Source organism: Lemur catta, chromosome 5, assembly GCF_020740605.2.
Source record: "Lemur catta isolate mLemCat1 chromosome 5, mLemCat1.pri, whole genome shotgun sequence".
Classification (NCBI taxonomy): Eukaryota; Metazoa; Chordata; class Mammalia; order Primates; family Lemuridae; genus Lemur; species Lemur catta.
The window spans coordinates 50,761,503-50,780,907 of record NC_059132.1 but is presented as its reverse complement, the minus strand read 5'-3'; positions in this window follow the sequence as shown (position 1 = coordinate 50,780,907).

Genomic DNA, 19,405 nt, shown 5'->3' with positions numbered 1-19,405 from the left:
ATTAATGGTGTAGTTTACTAACTGTAGCTGCTGTGATTCATGTATATGCCTTTTGACTACTTTATAACGAGAGGTTGGTGGATGCGGCCTTCACAGCAATGAGAAAATCAACACGGTGTTCTTGGAAAACTTACTGGTAAACTTTCTTTTATTTTTCTGTGTTCTTATCAGTAGAAAGAGAGGGCAGGTCACTTTCAGAAGGATTAAAAGGTCAAATAATTTGGTGAAGGGAAGTCTACACAAGACTTTAGAAAGCTGTCTTCAAAGGATCAGCTAGAAAACAACCTCAGAGCTAATCCTTTGGCTGGATCCAAAGAAACCCTGACAGTTTTGGGAAGCCCTCTTTTTCTTTTTCCCTTCACAGGGGCTACTTCCCAGAAAAAACCTCTCACTTGCCTTCATCCCAAGTTACAGGACCTGAACAGCTCTCTCCCTCACTCTCCATCCTAGCTCTGTCCTTGTTCTGCCGTTCTCTGACTTCTACCATCTTTGCTTGTTTTCATTGGGGGTCCCCTAAAGCCCTCCTAAGCATCCGCAGTAGCCCAAACTTTCATGGATGCAGAACCTCTTTTGGAGGAAAAATGAGACTGACTTACAGAATGCTAGCATTAAAGAGGACCTTAGAAATCACTTAGTCTATCTACCTTCTTTCTCTACTCTTTTATAGATGAACAGAGTTCGTGGAATTGCCCAAGTTCACACAGCCAGGTAGTGACGAAGCCAAGACGAGGACTCAGGGCTGCTTATTCTACATTGCCTCTCAATAATGGCTGCAAATTGGTCACAGAATCCTTTGGATAGTGCAGGCTGCTGTACTTATTTAAGGTATTGATGTTATTACACAACACGAACCCCCCATGGGCAAGATTGCTGTTGGTGATGTATGTGGTGAACTCAGTGAAACCCAGTGGCATCACGTGGGCATGTTGAAACTAAGGGGGTGGGCATCTGCCTTACACACAGAGCCCCGTGATGGGTACTCACAGCCAGAGGCAGCTGTCACTGCACTACAAGGGGAAGTGGACTTTGCACCATCACAAGGACACCCTGCTTCCTCTCTTCCTCACTGCTTGAACCGTTGCCCACTAGGAGCCTGGGTAACACAGCAAGTGAAGGGAAACCATGTGGCACAAGTGTAGGTTTGACAGGAGTTTACATCATGCTCTAGAAAAAGGAACCAAATAAAGCCTTCGGCTTTGCTGGGGCTTCCCTCACCCTGCTCACATCCCGGATGCTCCTTTTGTGGCTTTCACTTCTTGGTCCTTGGTGACAGAGGGCAGGAGCCCACGGAAATATTTGTATCAGGGTTAGGAAGTTGGCGCTTGATAATGATGCTGAATGTACTTTGCTATTCACTATTTTTTGCGGTTGGAAAAGCCTGCTAATATCAAACTTTAGAATAAAGCACCACCTTGTGGTCTGATGCATTTATTAAAGTGGCAGCATTTCAGAGCTGAAACTGGAAATGCTCCCTCAGCTGGTGGTAGAGAAGCCGGGATTTGAAAACTGACTCCCAGGTGGCTGACTGGGAGCGAGAACTCCGAAGGTGTCTTTCTGCTGCTTCTCAGGGTCCTTGGATCAGTTGGCAATGGCATCCCCTTTCGTGGGGTAAGTCCCATGTTCCTGACACTAATATATCATTCTAGTCACATATAATAAGCAGCCAGTTTAATCCTTTCAAAACCACAGCTGCTTCTTATTACTTCAACTTTTAAGTGAGGAAACTGAGTCTGAGTCTAGTGTTCTAATCACATATAAGTGGTGGAGCTTGGATTGGAAGTCAAACCTTCCTGAAACAAAGTCTCTGCTCTTAACCATGCTCTGCTGACCCTCAAGGCCAAGGCCAAGGTCCACTTTAGGCTCAGCTGGAGGATTTTGGCTCTGGGCTCCAAGCCAAATCTGAGCCCCTGGAATCCTACCTGGTACTCATTCAGGGCACTGAAAGTAACCTGTTCTCCCAGGTCACACGCGTCAGGAAGGTCTGCACTCGGAGGTGGGGATTCTGGTGCCCAGGCACCTGCTGAGAGAGCCAGAGGTTAGGGAATCATTTTGGCTTTTGAGGATGGGCCAGAAAGCAAGTGACCGGACTCTACATTGTTCATGAAGAAACAAAACTAGGAAGAGATATTTGACAAACATTCACCTGGACAATTATAGTGCTTTCCTGAACCATAATGTTTTATCTTCTTTAAAAACTAATTGTTTTATCATATAGTTGTTTTAAAAGGCAGAGTTACAGTATCTGTTTGACTACCACATAAGATAAGTAAATAATAGTAACGTGGGTAAAGTCATATTGGAAGGCAGACCCTGTTCCTGGTCTTGTTCCAGTGACATTGTAAGTATCCTTAGGTAAGTCACTTCTTTGTCTCTGGGTCTCCATTTTCTCATTTGTAGACTAGGAGGTTGGACTTCATTTAGAAGCAGATGGTTTTAAAATAGTGTACAATGCAACTGTATGGAAAATGTGAGGTGGAAACCTCAGCTTTCCCTATTTCCATAGAAAGTCTGTCCTGCCCATGCTTCCTTTCTATTCTCAACTGAATCTGCTGCTAATTTTGGTAACACAATGACTTGCACGCAGCAATGCTCAATAATGTTTTCTAAGGACAATGATTTGGGGGGATAGACGTGTCTCTGTTTTTCCAAAGGAGATAAGTCTGTATAGTTCGTGACTCCCTAGCCACTTTCCAGACACCAAAAAGAAATACAAAACGTATTTTAAAATACCATAAAAAGAAGAAGCACTGCTCTGGACTGCCTTCCCTTGGGTGGCGAGTATGTAGCACCACAACAGTGCCTGTTCCTTTCAAAGCCTCTCCCATTCTGTTTCCTTCCTGTGCTCTCTCTCTCACACTCTCAGTTTCTTAACTTGAGATCTCTATTTGCAGAGCCATTTTCTTAGCAGGTGATCTATACCACAGTGGGCTCTAGAACAGAGCTGCCCCGTAGAACTCTCTGCAGCGTAGAAAATGTTACTTGTGCTCTGGAATGGCCATAGGTGGCTATTGATGATTTGAAATGTGGCTGGTAAGACTGATGGAGCAAATGTATAATTCTATTTAAATTTTCATTAATTTAGATTTAAATAGCCACATGTGGCTAGTGGCTATCCTATTGGACAGTGCAGCTCTAGCACATTGTCATAACCCAGGCTTTCATTGCAGACATTGTGGCTTCTCTAGGACACAAAGCATGTATCATAACTGAGCTATCCTTAATGCTGGCTTTGCAAGCAGACTTTTAACAGATTGTTTTTCCCTGTTGTTTTTCTTGAATACAAGATTTCATAAAAATAATGGTATGTCAGCCTTTGTAAAATGTATTCTATGTTTTACATAACTGAATTTTTTCTTTGTTAATTTTACACTGAATAGTTAAAAAAAAAAAAAAGAACCCCTTTGGGGTTCCATGGGGGTAAAACTTATTCCTTGATTGAAAGTAAAAAAAGAAAAGTATTTTCTCATTTTGTACATTTTTCCAGCCAATAATAGAATAAATTTGAATGTACATCTTATAATGTCTTCCAGTTAATGAGTATTTTCAATGTCAAACATTTACTAATAAAAATAGATTCTCACCTTAAAAGTAGGGCTTTAAGGCCGGGCGTGGTAGCTCACGCCTGTAATCCTAGCACTCTGGGAGGCCGAGGCAGGTGGATCGCTCAAGGTCAGGAGTTCGAGACCAGCCTGAGCAAGATCGAGACCCCGTCTCTACTAAAAAAAAAAATAGAAAGAAATTATATGGACATCTAAAAATATATACAGGAAAAAATTAGCCGGGCATGGTGGCGCATGCCGGTAGTCCCAGCTACTCGGGAGGCTGAGGCAGTAGGATCACTTGAGTCCAGGAGTTTGAGGTTGCTGTGAGCTAGGCTGACGCCACAGCACTCTAGCCTGGGCAACAGAGTGAGACTTTGTTTCAAAAAAAAAAAAAAAAAGTAGGGCTTTATATATAAATGCATTTTTCCTAAAATATTTGACATGGAGGATGAAATTAGAAAATAACTGACTAAATTCTAAATCCTTTATTATAAAACTTCTATCTTGAGTGAGCTTGAGTGGCATTCCAAGTGTCTTTCTAATTGATTAGGCCAGTATGTTTTAACTGGAACAAAGACTGAGTAACAGTGTCCTCATTTATCTCAACGTAAAACATTTTATCCTGAAAGAATATAAAGAGATTTTTCAGGTAAAAGATAATCCTGAGAAAGTGACACCTAGGCTAGAAGGGAAGACTAAAAAGTCTTGCAAAATCGTAAACAATTTTGATAAAAGCACAGATGTTTGCACGAGAAAGCATATTGCTATTTCAGAATTTGTGAGTGACGTTCAGTAAACAAGAGATCCTGACTTTCGTCTGGGAATGAAGGAGTGGAACTGTCTTTCCTTATAACATCTGTCACATGACTGAGGTTTTCAGACTGGGGTCCTATGCTGTCTTATTGCTCTGGGCCTAATATATAGATATTGTTATCCTACGGGACCTATCTTTGTTTAGTGTTGCTATTAATATAAAGGAATACAGAGGCTGGATCATTTATAAAGACTTGGGTGGGGCAAAAGCAATATACATAACCTAAACATTTATATCCCCATAATATGCTGAAATAAAAAAAATTTAAAAGGGCATTTCAACAAATACCACCTGTTCTCACTTACAAGGGGGAGCTAAATGGTGGTGTATAAGGTCATAAAGTGGTGTCATGGGCATTGGAAACTAAGAAGAGAGGAGAGTGGGAAGAGGGTGGGGGACAAAAAACTACCTATCGGGCACAAATGTACACTATTCTGGTGATGGATACACTAAAAGCCCCGACTTCAGCATTGTGCAATTTATCCATGTAACAACAGAAAACACTTGAAATCCCTAAATCTACTGCAGTAAAATAAATTTTTAAAAAAGGAGGTTTATTTGGCTCCTGGTTCTGCAGGCTGTACGAGAAGCATGGTGCCAGCACTGGCATGTGGTGAGGGCTTCAGGCTGTTTCCACTCATGGCAGAAGGCAAAGGGGAGCTGGCGTGTACAGAGATCACCTGGCGAGAGAGGAAGCAAGAGAGAGAGCGGGGAGGTGCCATGCATTTTTTTTTATTTTTATTTTTTTATTATTATTATTTTTTTTAGCAACCAGCTCTCATGGGAACTAATAGAGCAAGAACTCACTTAAACGTCCAATCCCACCCAGGGAGGGCATTAAATGTTCTTGAAGGATCTTCCCCACAATACAAACACCTTCCCATTAGGCCCCACCTTCAAATTTGGGCTCAAATTTCGACATGACATTTTGGAGGACAAACATCCAAGCTACAGCAGGACAAGAGTTCCAGTCAAAGAATTCTTCATATACTTTTACCCTTGGTGCAGAAAATCATCTCCACTCCAGAAAGTGACTTAAAACCCCCAACTGCATTTCCTGAGAATGAGCATTTTTCATGTGCTCAAGGGCTAATAAATGGAAATCAACCTCAGGCCTTTAAAAAAAAAAACCCATAGTTCTGCCGAAGATCAAATTAAGTTCATGCATCTAGTTCTTCATGATCTGGTTTTCGTGGGAGTTTGGGCGTGAGGGGATGTAGAGGTTCCACTGGGGTATGATAGCACATTTGTGCCATCATAAGACCAGCCCATGTCCCTTCCAGTGTGATCCCTTTTCAAGACCTGTGTCCTGTGGCCGTGTAGAGGAAGTAGACGTCTCCTCTGTCCCCTCCACTCCCACTTAAGTGGCCGCAGCACAGGTGATAGTCAGCAACGCAGGGCAGGAAGTGCCACAGACTCAGTGACCTATGTGCCGTGAGTAAGTTGGCCAGAAAGCATTTGTCAGAGAGCCACTAGAGAACATACACAGAGGAGAAATATTTCCCAGCAATCGCCAGTACAACCCTCAGACTGCTGCGTGTCCTTGCTGAAGGAAAGCAAACTTAGAACCGTGGCTGACGCAGCTGTGCTTAAAGCATGGACATTTAGTTCTCGCAGGAAGAGAGACTGAGAATTCTCCCCTTGCAATCAGTTTGCAAGCTGGTGTGAGGAAATTGCTAGTATAACCACAGAAGCAAAATCAAAGAGGAAAATGAAAGAACAGAACCCAGGCAGGCCCTGTAAGGAGGCATTTCCTTTAGCTCCACCTGACCAAAGGGGGCCCAATTTCCCAGTGAAGATGAATTAGAAATTACGTGAGAACCATAGTGTAAGTTATTCCTAGATGGATGAGTAAATGTAGATAGTGCTAAAGCCAATTGTTTGAAAAAATGCATATATTGTATCAATCACATGAGTTTCGCCATTCTCAATTGATCTTTTAGTAGTTGGCATAAAATTACAACTTTTAGAAACTTCTTGAGTATAAATTAGAAAGCTGCTCAGGAAGACCTGTGATTAGCCAGTTCCTGTCACACAGTCATTATATGTTGACTGAAGAACCTCAGTTCTGGGTTCTGTTACAATTCTGGGCCCAGAGGATGCAAATAAGGGAAGCAGCTTCGCTTTCAGAACGTTGCCTCTGTTCTTTGTGTTCCTTTCTGGCTGTGATATACATTACACTCATCATAGTAATTGCTCATTTCCCTGAACCCATTTAAAAATACATGTAAGTATAGTAGGATTGCTAATTATCCCTGCATGTTCTTGTTCCCCTTCTTCCGCTGTAATAAAGCCTCTGAATGCTAGCTAGGTCACGGCCACCTGGAAGAAAAAATACATTTCCTTGGCCCCCCTTACAGCTAGGTATGGTCCAGTGACTAAGCTTTGGTCAATGATGTGAGCAGGAGTGTGTACAGCTCCCACGGTGTGTGTTTTAGGGGTGGGGATTAGCCCTTTTCCTGCCTCGTTCCTCCTTCCTGCTAGAAAGAACCCAAATATGATGGCTTAAGCTAGGAGAGCCATCTTGAAACACAAGGTAGAAACTCTCTGTTGAAAATAGTTGGAGCAACGTAATAAAAGGACTCTAGGTTGAGAGAGGGGGGGGATTTGGTGGAGCACAGAAGTTAGGAAGTAAAATAAAAACAAAGAAATGAGGCATAAGAACCATGTTCAGACAAAATCTTTGTGGTTACCTTATGAGCAGAACTGATTAGATTCAAATAGGCCCGATGCCATGGAGTTTTGTATTGCCAAAGAGCCCACCAACCTCGCCTGCAAAAGCCTTTGACACTCAACACCTGAGGTGATCCCACCTCCTGCACCGACAGGAATGCTGTGAAGGCTGTGAAGTCTTCAGTAGGACATGCCCTTTGGAGTATCACGGGCAAAGACACATTTGCTAAGAGGGAGAGCCAGGGCCCACAGGGGACAGTGAACACAGAAGTCCTTTCCAGGAAGCAGAATGAAGGTCTACCAGAAAGCTACACATTTTTCTCCTTCTGCCCAATGAGATCTGATTTTTTTTTTTAAGGAATAAATGACTATTATGTGATTATTACTTTTTTTATTTCTGAATGGAAGAAATGTTTTTTTGTTGTTTATCCTATTCCTATTGTACTCTTAGGTGTGTTATATCAGATAATTTACATTTTTTGTAGGCCCTCAGAAAATGAGTAGTCACACTCAGGCCTGATGAAAAACACTGATTATTGCCTGAAAATCCTGGACTTAGAACCAGATGCATGAATTTGATGGAACTTTGGGATTCTTTCTCTGGGGGAAGGAGTATATTTTAAACAGGGAAAATAAGTGTACACAAAGACACATGGGTGACCAAAGGGAAAACATAACTGTTCTCCAATATCTGTTTTCTCTCAAGTTTTCTTCAGCCAAAGAACCAAAGACTGTGCGTAGCAGTGGTATGCACAACTCCTAGGAAGTGTCAATGGTGGGAGACAATATGGGCTTATCCTGCCTCTTTTTTTTCTTGTATTCTCTGCCTGGAATACAGATGTGATGGCTGGTGTTGGATCCTTTTGTATGCTGAGGATGATGCAACATCATGGTAGAAAGCCTTGGATGCCCTGATCATGGTGGAGCCATCACGCCAGCCCTGGATCACCTATATTCAAGTGAGAGAGGGTACAAATTTCCATTCAGTTAAAGCCACTTTTATTTTGAATTTATTTATTTATTTAAGATAGGGTCTCACTCTGTCGCCCAGGCTGGAGTGTGGTGGTGTCATCATCATAGCTCACTGCAACTTCAAACTCCTGGGCTCAAGCGATCCTCCTGCCTCAGCCTCCCAAAATGCTAGAATTACACGCATCAGCTGCATCGCCCAGCCTATTTTGAATTTTTAATCACCTTTGGCTGAACCCAATTCCACCTGCTTTTGGAGGACATTTTCACTGTGGACAACATAAGATGTACATTTATAAACAGGCACCTGTAGTGATCTTGGTGGGAGAGATGGCTCAAGGAGAGGAATAGAGGAAGTCATTGGCATGGTAGGGTTTCTATAGGCCCAGCATTTGCTTTATAAAAATTGTTTGCCAAAAAGCATAGCTCTAGGTTTTTGCCTGATGAGGTTGCCTGTTGCTCTATGGTATATGGGACATTGACACACTTGGTCACCTGTTTCTTTTGAAGTTAAACATATTCAGAATTGAAACCAGTTTTTTCCTTCTTTTACTCATTTTTGTAGGAGACAATCACATGAGTAACACTTTTGTCAAGACTCAATCATTGGCCGGGCACGGTGGCTCATGCCTGTAATCCTAGTACTCTGGGAGGCCGAGGCGGGTGGATCGCTCAAGGTCAGGAGTTCGAGACCAGCCTGAGTGAGACCCTGTCTCTACTAAAAATAGAAATAAAAATTATCTGGACAACTAAAAATACGTATACAAAAAATTAGCCGGGCATGGTCGCGCATGCCTGTAGTCCCAGCTACTCGGGAGGCTGAGGCAGGAGGATTGCTTAAGCCCGGGAGTTTGAGGTTGCTGTGAGCTAGGCTGACGCCACGGCACTCACTCTAGCCCAGGCAACAGAGCAAGACTCTGTCTCAAAAAAAAAAAAAAAGACTCAATCATTGTTTCCAGGCTCTTGCATTCTCTAGTAAATGCTTCATCTTAAGCAACTTTTGCAAATTGCATCAAGATATGTGCCTGATACAAATGTAAACTCAATAAACCAAAGAGAGCAAAGGGTGTGGTGGTGGGAATTTCTCCGGAAAACAGTCAAACATATGCTATGTGGGTTGCCCCCATCTTTACTGCTTTTCCATAAAAGGTTAGAGCAAAGGAAATCCGACCACAACCCCATTAGGTAATAGGCTATGCATTAATGCAATTTATCTGGAATGAGGAAGGAAAAGATTGACCTCTGAAAGAATTTCCTCAACAGCACATTTCTCTTTGTCACAAAGCTGTCTCACAGCAGGTGAGATCCAGGAAGCAGCCTGGGAATCCCTCGTTCATCTGTAGCAAGGGCTTTCTGGAGGTGTGCAGCCTTTAGGGGCATCGGAGGTGTTGCTCAATGGACAGTGTGATTTTACAACCAGTTCTCTCTAGGCTAATTTCCAGTTCAGGGTCATGCAGAAAAGGGGTGAAGAGCTTTCACTTAACCTAGACCTGATGGTGAGTACTGGGTCTGCTGCCCGTTAACTGTGTGGTCTAGGAGGTGGTGCAGTGAGTGGCTCAGAGTGTGGCCTCTGGAGCCAGCTGCTTTAGCTCTAGTTCTGCCTCTGCTACTTCCTGGCTGTGTAGTCTGGGGCAAGTGATGTTACCTCTCTGTGCCTCAGTCATTTCATCTGTGAAATGGGAATCTATGTGTACCTATCTCATAGAGTTGTGAGTGACACATGCAAATGTGTAATGAAGCGTATCCCGTGGCATATGGCATATTTTAAGTACTAAACTATAATTTATTTTTGAAGGGGAGTTAGTGAGGTGCTAGTTAAACACATTAGGATGTGTATCTGTGTTTAAATCTCAACCTTGCTACTCAGTGGCTAGGTGACCTTGGATCTCTGCTCACCTTGCCCATCTACTCTGGCTCTATCTTCCTCTGGCTGTTCATGCTTCAACCACACTGACCTCTCCATTTCTCCAGGCCTCTTCATGGTCTGTATATGATACTTCTTCTGGTTGAAGTTCCTTTGTTAACCATTATTATCCTTGAGAAGGCTATTTCTATATGCCCAGGCCAGGTTCAGGTTCCTGTTATATTTCAGAGAGCTCCACACCTCTTCTCCTGAGCACTTAAAATTATGCTAAAGTATTTATTTCTATAATGACAGTTGACCCCTGAACAATGCCAGGGTTAGGGGCACCGACCCCCATGCAGTCAAAAATCCATGCGCAACTTTTGACTCCCTGAAAACTTATCTGTTAATAGCCTACTGTTCACTGGAAGTCTTACTGATAACATAAACAGTCAGTTAACACAAATTTTGTATGTTATATGTATTATATACTATATTCTTACCATAAGGTATGCTAGAGAAAAGAAAATGTTATCAAGAAAATCGTAAGAGAAAATATATTTACCTTAAGTGGAAGTGGATCATCATAAAGGTCTTCATCCTCATTGTCCTCATGTTGAGTAGGCTGAGGAAGAGGAGGAAGAGGAAGGGTTGGTCTTGCTGTCTCAGGGGTGGCAGAGACAGAAGAAGTGAAGGAGGCAGAAGGAGAGGCAGAAGTGACGGGCACACTTGGGGTAAATTTTATTGAAAAAAATCTGCATGTAACTGGACCCAGGCAGTTCAAACCCGTGTTATTCAAGAGCCAACTGTATTCCTGTCTTTTCTGAGAGATGACGAGCACCAAGAAGGGTTAACAGGCCCTGTGTCCGCCAACCCAATGTCTGTACCAGTGCCTGGCTCAGTGTAGACACTCAATAAATATCTGCTGAATTAATACATACATAAACAAAACCAGTGTGTGAAGGACTTCCTTTTCTGCTGGTTTGATAAATTATGACTTGCGTGAAGGCAGACCATATTTCATTTATCGTTATATCCCAAAGAGCCTAACACAGTGCCTGGCAATTAGCAGGGAGTTAATGTATTTGTTATGTGAATAAATAAATTGTATGATAATGATTCAAATTTAGATTACTAAAATGTGACATTCTGATTTGAAAATAGCATAATTTCTTTAGAAAGGCTTTTGTTGATGTCACCTAATTTATATAAATATTGCCTTTTTCTGTCTCAGTTGAGAAAGTGTTTACCTACCTGTGATCAAAACTCCCTCTCTTTTTATGTTGGGGATGTTTCTCACCACGAACTATAAGCTAAAACTTGTAGGACAGTGATTCTGAAAGTTTTGTTCTCAGAATTCCTTTATAGTCTTAAAAATTACTGAGGATCCCAGGAAGCTTTTGTTTATGTGGGTTATGTTTACTGCATTAGGTAATAAAACTGAAAAAATTTTAAACATTTATTTGTTTAAAGTAACTATGATGAACTCAATATGTATTAAGTAAAATCAATTATTTTTATGAAATTAATTATATTTCCTAATGGCTCTTTTTGTCAAAGCATGATTTTACCAGGTAATGTGTTGATCATCTGGAAAATATTGATACACTGAGTGAATTTTTGACCCCCTAAATCTTGTCTATACAATTTTTTGAAAAGTTACATTTGTTAGTATCATTGATGTCATTAGAAAAGTCTTTACAGCACTGAGAAGCTGTCAAGTTTACATCAGCAGACACACGTTTTCCAAAATTTTAAGTTCTGCTTGAAGGTTCAAATTTTATCTTTAGCAACAAATAATGTCGGTCATTTTCCTTGAAGTGACAAGCTCTCTTAGTCACTCTCAAGAAAAAGTCTATCAAATAGCCAAATCTGAATAATAATAGTTTGCTGTCAGTTGTTTTTTAAGGAAAAATAGCTTTCTGTGAAAAAAAATAGGCTATTTCAGCTTGTAACTCAAAACCATTGTATAGGTGTTGGAGTAGACTATAAGTGCTTTACGCATACTTCTTATTTCATCACATAAATATGGAAAAGACATGTCATCAAGGATTGAGGTTTACTACAATTGATCATTTGTCTCGCTTCATGGAGGACGTGACACCATCTCTCCTTCCTGTTTTCTGCAAGTGTGAGGTAGTGAAGGGTGCGGTGAGTACTGGTGCAGTCAGGGGGCCTGGCCTTGGTTAGCACTCAGGCGCAGCTGTTCTACCTCCTTTTGCTTTTGCACATTTACAGCAAATGTCAACACAGGCAAAAGGCACATAACATTGTAGTATTATTTGAAGAATAGTTTTGATCTCATGGACTGGCAAAAGGATCTCGGAGAAGCCCGGCCGTCCACAGACCACGCTTTGAGATTCGTTCTTCTAGGGTATTCTGACATTAAATTAAAAGTCTCCTTGGCACTACATTGATAATATTTACAACAATAAGATCTTTGATTAATTGTCTTTTTCTACCCCATCAGGAACAAATAAACCAAGAGCAAAATGTGACAAAAATTTGTGACGACCAAGTTTTAGATCAACATACAAGACGTATTTTACTAATGTGTATTAATATAAAAAAGGAAAGAAATCTCAAAATGTCTTTTAAAAAATTTTAATGCTGGAAACATTTCAGAATTTAAGATGTGGCAATAATTATAATAAATTACTACCAAATCTACTTTGATTGCACTTTCAATAGCTTTTTTCCTAAAGATTTATCATGCATTATTTTATTTTAACTTTAACATATCTCTGTGATGAGGGTTACAAATGACTTCGTATCATCCCCATTTTACAGATGAGGAAACTGAGAAGAAAATGACGGGGCTCACCCAGGATCACCTAGCAAACTGGTGGTGGAACCAGGGTGGTCTTCCTAATTTGCATGTCAATGCCTTCTCTTTTTCACCATGCTGAATCACTTGGCCAGACAGGCTCAGGAAACACAGCTCATTTTAACAAAAAAAGAGAAGATTCCAAGGAACCCAGTGACTTTGGAAATTCCTAAGGTGGAGTTTTCCAAATAATTGAAAACCTACAGGGAAAGTGTGATTTCTGCAGGCTTTTGCAGCCTCTATCTCTCCTGATAGGTGGAAGTCCACGGAAAGGAAGAAATTCTCTCAGCCTCGGCCACATCACTCGCTAAATTTAGAATTCCAGATTATAGAAACACCCTTGGATGACAGAAGTTTCCACCCCGATGTCCTTGGAGGCTCTCATTCTGAAAGTTCAGATACATTTTTCCTTCCCCTTTGGAACCAGAGGGGAAACTTGGCCAAGGAGTCTGCAGCCCTTAGCCTGGTGTGAGGGAGTGGGGCTATTATTTGGAGATTTAGGCAGAGTTGTTGAAGGGGAAGAGGATGTGGGTGGGAAAGGATAACCAGCTAAAGAGAAGGGAAATATGATCCTCTTGTCGTGTCAAAGCAGAGGCAGTTGAACACTTCATGTCCCTGTTTACTAGCCTTTTACAGGTAACAGAATCTTCTCTACATGTCACCAGTGAGTAATTGCCATAACAATGCCATATTTACGTGACCCATATTTTACCTCCCAAAGGTGGAAGAAGGGCCTTAGAGAAATGCATATAGCTCGACTTGTGTGTAGAGAAGAGCAACCACTTCCCCCCTATTCCTAGCTCTGCACTCCCCTAGCCATATGGGACCCTCCCTCTTGAAACTACTCTTATTTTTCTCTCTTATTCTAGTATTTTCATTGCACCCTATTCCCATTTTTAAATTCTGGCACAGGATTTAGATGCAAGGTGCAGGTGAAGGGTTTTGGAGTGGAATCTGCCTGACCCAAGCTACCTGGCAGGCAGGGGACAGCATCTGAGAGGCCTCCTTCTGCATCCTGCATCTCAGGGTCAAAGAGAGATGAGAACACATGTTGCTCAGACACAATCTCTTCTTTTTATTTTTATTTTTGGTTTCAGAAGCTGCCTGCTTTCAATTTTATTTTTTGAATTTTTTAAAAATTTTATTTTTTAATTGACAATAATTTTACATGTTCATGAAGGTACATAGTGATGTTTCAATACGTATAATGTATGGTGACCAGATCAGGGTAATTAGCATATCCATCATCTCAAACATTTGCCATTTCTTTGTGTTGGGAATGTTCAATATCCTCCTTCTAGCTATTTGAAACTATATAATACATTAATATTATCGTTGACTGTAGTCATCCTGCAGTGCTAAAGAACACTAGAAGTTATTCCTCCTCTCTAGCTGTAATTTTGCACCCTTTAACAAATCTCTCCCTATCCCTCCTTTCCTCCAACCCTTCCCAGCCTCTAGTATCCTCTGGTCTACTTTTTACTTCTATGAAATCAATATTTTTTAGCTTTCACAGGAATGAGAACATGTGGTGTTTAACTTTCTATGCTTGGCTTATTTCACTTAACATAATGTTCTCCAGTTCTATCTATATTGCTGTAAATGACATGACTTCGTTCTTTTTTGTGGCCTAACAGTATTCCGTTGTGTATATGTACCACATTTTCTTTATCTTCTCATCTGTTGTTGGCCACTTGGGTTGATTCCATATCTTGGCTATTGTGAATGGTGCTGCAATAAACATGGGAGTGCAGATGTGTCTCCGATAACAATCACTTCTTAACATTTGAAAAAACTTGCTTGGGTGGAAAACCATTTTCTCAGACAGCAATTTGCCTGGGAATTGCAATGATGTCCTTCAGTGCCAAGAATATCAATCACTTCAAAAGTCCCTTTCCCGAGAGCCACTGGTGGGACCCTGGGCGTGCACATACATGCCGAATGTGTATCTCTGCTGTTTGGGGCTAGTGTCATTGTCAAGGCTGAATATTGGAATTAATTGTTCATTCTGCCACTGTCTGGTTTTCCTCTCTCTTTTCCCCTTTTATGTAATCTGTATGTAATATGACTGGTTTTTTTTTTCTCTCTTGATTCTATTATCTCTAACTTTACTGTTCTTGATTTAAAAGTGTAAGACTTTGCAATGAAAATCCTTATAAACTCTGGAGCAGGGAAGAACGTGGGGCAGGGCAGGCACCGAGAGACCTAGGCTCCCGCTTACACTGTCATTTGTTGACTTAGACCAAGCCACCAACCTCTTTCCACCTCAGTTTTCTGTCTCAAACTGGAGACAATAATAAGTATTCTAATTGCTTTATGATATCCTTGTAAGAATCCATTGTTATTATGCAGCACTGCTCAACGTGTTATTTCTTTACCTTCATTGCAGTACCTAGAACAGAGCCTGTGCATAGCAGGTGCTCAATGAACATTTGTTGCATGTACTTGGAAATATTTTTTGAATTATAAAATCACTGCACATCTGTCTTCATTACACTTCTCATAGATGATGCTAGTAGCTGACACTGCTCCTGGCCCTTAACTGTGTCGTGTCATATGGGGTGTATGAGCAGGTTGGCTCCTGCCACGGTGAGTGTGGCTGGAGATCTTTCCAGGCCACAGAAACTACTTGGATTCTGTGATTCCACTTCCTTATGTGGAGTTGACCCACTGCCCAGAAGATCACACTAAATGAGCTTTGGTGTGTAAATGCTCTTGCTGGAGGGTGAGTGTAAGTTCCCAGAAGGGCTGCTCTTATAAATGCATAACATTTCCATATAACATGGAATGACACAGATGTTGACATTGAGAATATCGTTGGTCTAGGAAATTTCAAGGGGATTCTAGATGTAGCTAGAGACAATAGAAAATACCAGTATTGTGGCAAAGGGGTGACATTCCTATAGAGGATACCTACTTATACCCTTGCTATGGACTGAACTGTATCCCCCTAAAATTTGTATGTTGGAGTCCTAACCGCCAGTGTGACTATATTTAGAGCTAGGGCCTGTGAGGAGATGAAAAAGGTTAAATGAGGTCATAAAGGTAGAGTCTTAATCCAGTGGGACTGGTGTCCTTACTAAAAGAGGAAGACACCAAATATCTCCCCCAACCTCCCACCACATGCCACAAAGGAAAGGCCATGCAACGACGAAGAGAGAAGGAGGCCGTCTACAAATCAGGAAAAGAGCTTTTACCAGGAATTGAATCAGCCAGTGCATTGGTCTGGGACTTCTAGCCTGCAGAACTGTGTGAAAATAAATGTCTGTGGTTTAAGCTACCCAGTCTATAATACTTTGCCATGGCAGCTCAAGTTGACTGATACAACCCTCACCTCCTCTGGCTCATTTCTGGATAGCAATTTTGACATCCATACCTCTGACCTCATCCTATGTGCAAAGACACTACAGTCTGGAAACAGACTGGGTATATATGTCTGAATATCCTTGTGATCCAAGTATAATGGAAGAGAGGAGACAAAAACAGCTGCAATCCACTGAATGACAAGGCAAAGGTTGTAGAAAGCAACTCTTTGACATGCCTGGCCTGAGACAATTTTGGTATACTGCATGCAACTTTCGGAGAGTGAAAGAGTGTAGGTTATTTCAGCTAGCCTGTGGAACTTTCTGCAAACCACACGACTAAGGTCTATGACTTTCTATTGCATCAGGTTTTATTAAAACAATGTTTCCAAAGTTAGTTTTGACAAATCAATTTAGCTTACACCACTGCTGTTGCTAGTTGGGTGTAGTAAGTGGTATTATAGCACACATGCAAAGGAGAATGATTATTTGGGGCAGTGAAAACACTGTATATCCAATGTGGTCATAGAACAAGTGTGAAGACTAAGTTTGGGGACTTGGGGTTTAATCCTCAACCTCTAATTTTATGAAATATTGGTGTTATAATTTCATTTTTAGCACAAATATTGAAATTGTTATAAGTAAATGAGTCAAAGTTAATTTATCACCGACTTTCTTAAAACTTGATGTTTCTACAAATCATCTGAATAGCTTCTTAAGAGATAGATTCTGATCCAGTGGGATTTGGGAGGAGCCCAGATTTTGTATTTCTAACAAGTTTCAGTTTGTATCAATGCTACTGGTCTAGGGACCACCCTTGGAGTAGCAATGACTGTACTGTGTATTAGACTGAAAGATAAAATATTTAGTTTTTCCCCATGAATAAAATACTACATGAGATTCAGTTGTTGCTTTATTTTGCAGACAATAGAATTTCTCCCTAAAAATGGTTCACAACCTTGTGCTTTGAAGAACTACATTATAAGGATTGCAAAAATTATTTGAGCAGCAAGTGCTTGACATGAATATATGCTTAATAAATGTCTATTGGCTGATTTCTGGAAAGTAGATCTTCAGAGATGTATGGTAAATGTCTTCCAGTGATATAAAATGATACATCCCTATGTAGGGGATCTAGAATCCCGTGCATTTAGACAAGACAAAGTTGATAGTGTCAGAGCCAGAGCCAGCGAGAAATCATAGGTAACCTAAGATGAGCAACACAACTCTTTTGTAAACAGCCACTCACCTGGGCAGAGCAATTGCTATAGGGCATGGTAAGGAAGGTTTGTTTCATCATTTCATGGCTCTGCACCTCCTGGAGTGAAGGAAAGACATGGAAAAGTTTGGCAAGAGCTGGCAAAACCAGAGCACTTATTTGCAAGGCTTGGTAAGTATGTGGGTGTGCTATCGTTTATTTCATTGTGATTTATGACAAACAAATTCCTCCTACTGATTATACTTCCCTGGTCCCCTGGGGGTTGATTTTAGGGTTGCTTAGATCCCACCTTTTTCCCTCCAGACTGTGAGTAAAACAAGGAAATTCCCAAGCGTCAAGGAGAGGCTAAAACTCCTACTTGAAGCAACATTTTGTATACTTTTGGCATATGTGTAAATGTACATACACACATATATGCATGTATTTTATATTAGGTAAGAGATTATAATAAAGTAAAATTGAGATTCAAGAGCACTTTTTACTTTAAAAATAATGTTCTTTGCCCATCCACTCTTATGGAACCCGATTCCTTAGAAGTGTACAAGAGAAATCAAATTCACAGAGTTACAAGTAAAAGTAGTCATTAACTGTTAGAAACAATGTGGTGTCATATTTGTTATTAATGGCCTAAGTTAGATTAAAAGGGGTGCACTTTTTGCATTTTGTTTGTTCTTTGATTTTTTTTTCTTTTTCTTATTTTAGTTAGACTTGACTGTGGAATTGATACTCTGTCAACAAGTTCTTTATCTCTTTCACTGTTGCCAGTGGCAAAAATAGCTAAAAAGTTTCACAGGATAATTGCCTTGGAGCAGTTACCTTTAGGATCAATTCAGTTCAACTATTTGCCTAAATAATTCAAAATTTCTGGTCTTCTTGCCGTTATCAATGAGTCAACAGTTTCAGGGTTGCTAAAAGTTTGTTATGTTTCATGGGAGAAATTTGGGGTAAAGCTAAGTTTTGAAAAAGTTTCATGTTGCGTAACTTGGGGGAACGCCTGCACCCTGACATCTAAGCAAACTTTGTTAACTGTTTTTAAGGGGGAAAAGATTCAAAGTTCAAAATTAGGCAATTAGAAGCACATCCAGTGCTCCCTATACCCAACTTTTATCTTACTCCCCTAATATTTCTTTATTTTATACTTGCAGTAATTTTAGGGGCATTTTTCCTAGCGAGAGTCATGCAAACTTGCCAGTCTCAGGAAGGAAGTGTGGCTTAATCTGTTACATCAGCTAAGCAGAAATGACTTGTTGGGTTTTACTATACATTTGAATAGTATTATAGGCAATGAATGCACATGTGGCTAACCTCCGGTTGGTGTACAGAAACATGCCAAGAGGTACTCAAAATTTCTGCTTACAGAGCCCTTAATTTATCCCACAAGGGCAACAATTGATCTCATTCTTTAATTCCCATCTCCTAGAGAGATGTCTTTTGAAAGAAACCTTTTAAGGAATACTTTTTTTTTCTTAAAAGAGTATTATTTGACTTGGATTCAGCTTGCTTTGTTCTCCATTTCATTTATTGCTAAAATCTGATTGTAATACAAGAGTCTTTGGTATACTGTATAAACATAAATGATTGCTGCCGAAATTCTGACAGGACTCTGTTCCTACTGACAGAAGCCAACTCTGAGGTAATCAAGGGAAGCGTACAAAGAGAAGACCAAAACTAAGGTTTTAATTTCACACACGATTTGTTTCGTGTCTTTGACACTGCTTTTGTCGCATATAAACCACAAAGAAATGAATTTAAGTTTCATTTCTTTCCCTTAACCTTGTCAACTCTCCGATGTAAGAAACTGAGTTTTGTGAAGTAGCGCTCTTCAGTTTGCTATATAATAAAAGTATTGAGAAGGAGGGCTAATTTGAGTTGGATTCTAATAGTGGTGAAGCTTCCTGCATGGTCATAAATTGCTTTCCAGAACTTTCAGCCCTTGGTAATTCTGCAGGTATATAAGGTGGCAGGCCTGACTTCTCTCAAGCTACATCAATATCAGTTAAACATAGGATTGATATTAAGGTAGAGAAAGAGTGGGGCAGTTTTAAGTTTACCTAAACCTCATTTATGTCTTTGTTCATGTGTGTATTCCCCCAGTGTTCACTGTAAGCCATCTACTGTAAGCCATATGCTCTGCAAGGTACCAGGCATACAAAGATGAATAAATGTGTCACAGGCATACAAAGATGAATAAATGTGTCCTTAAGGAAGAAGTAACT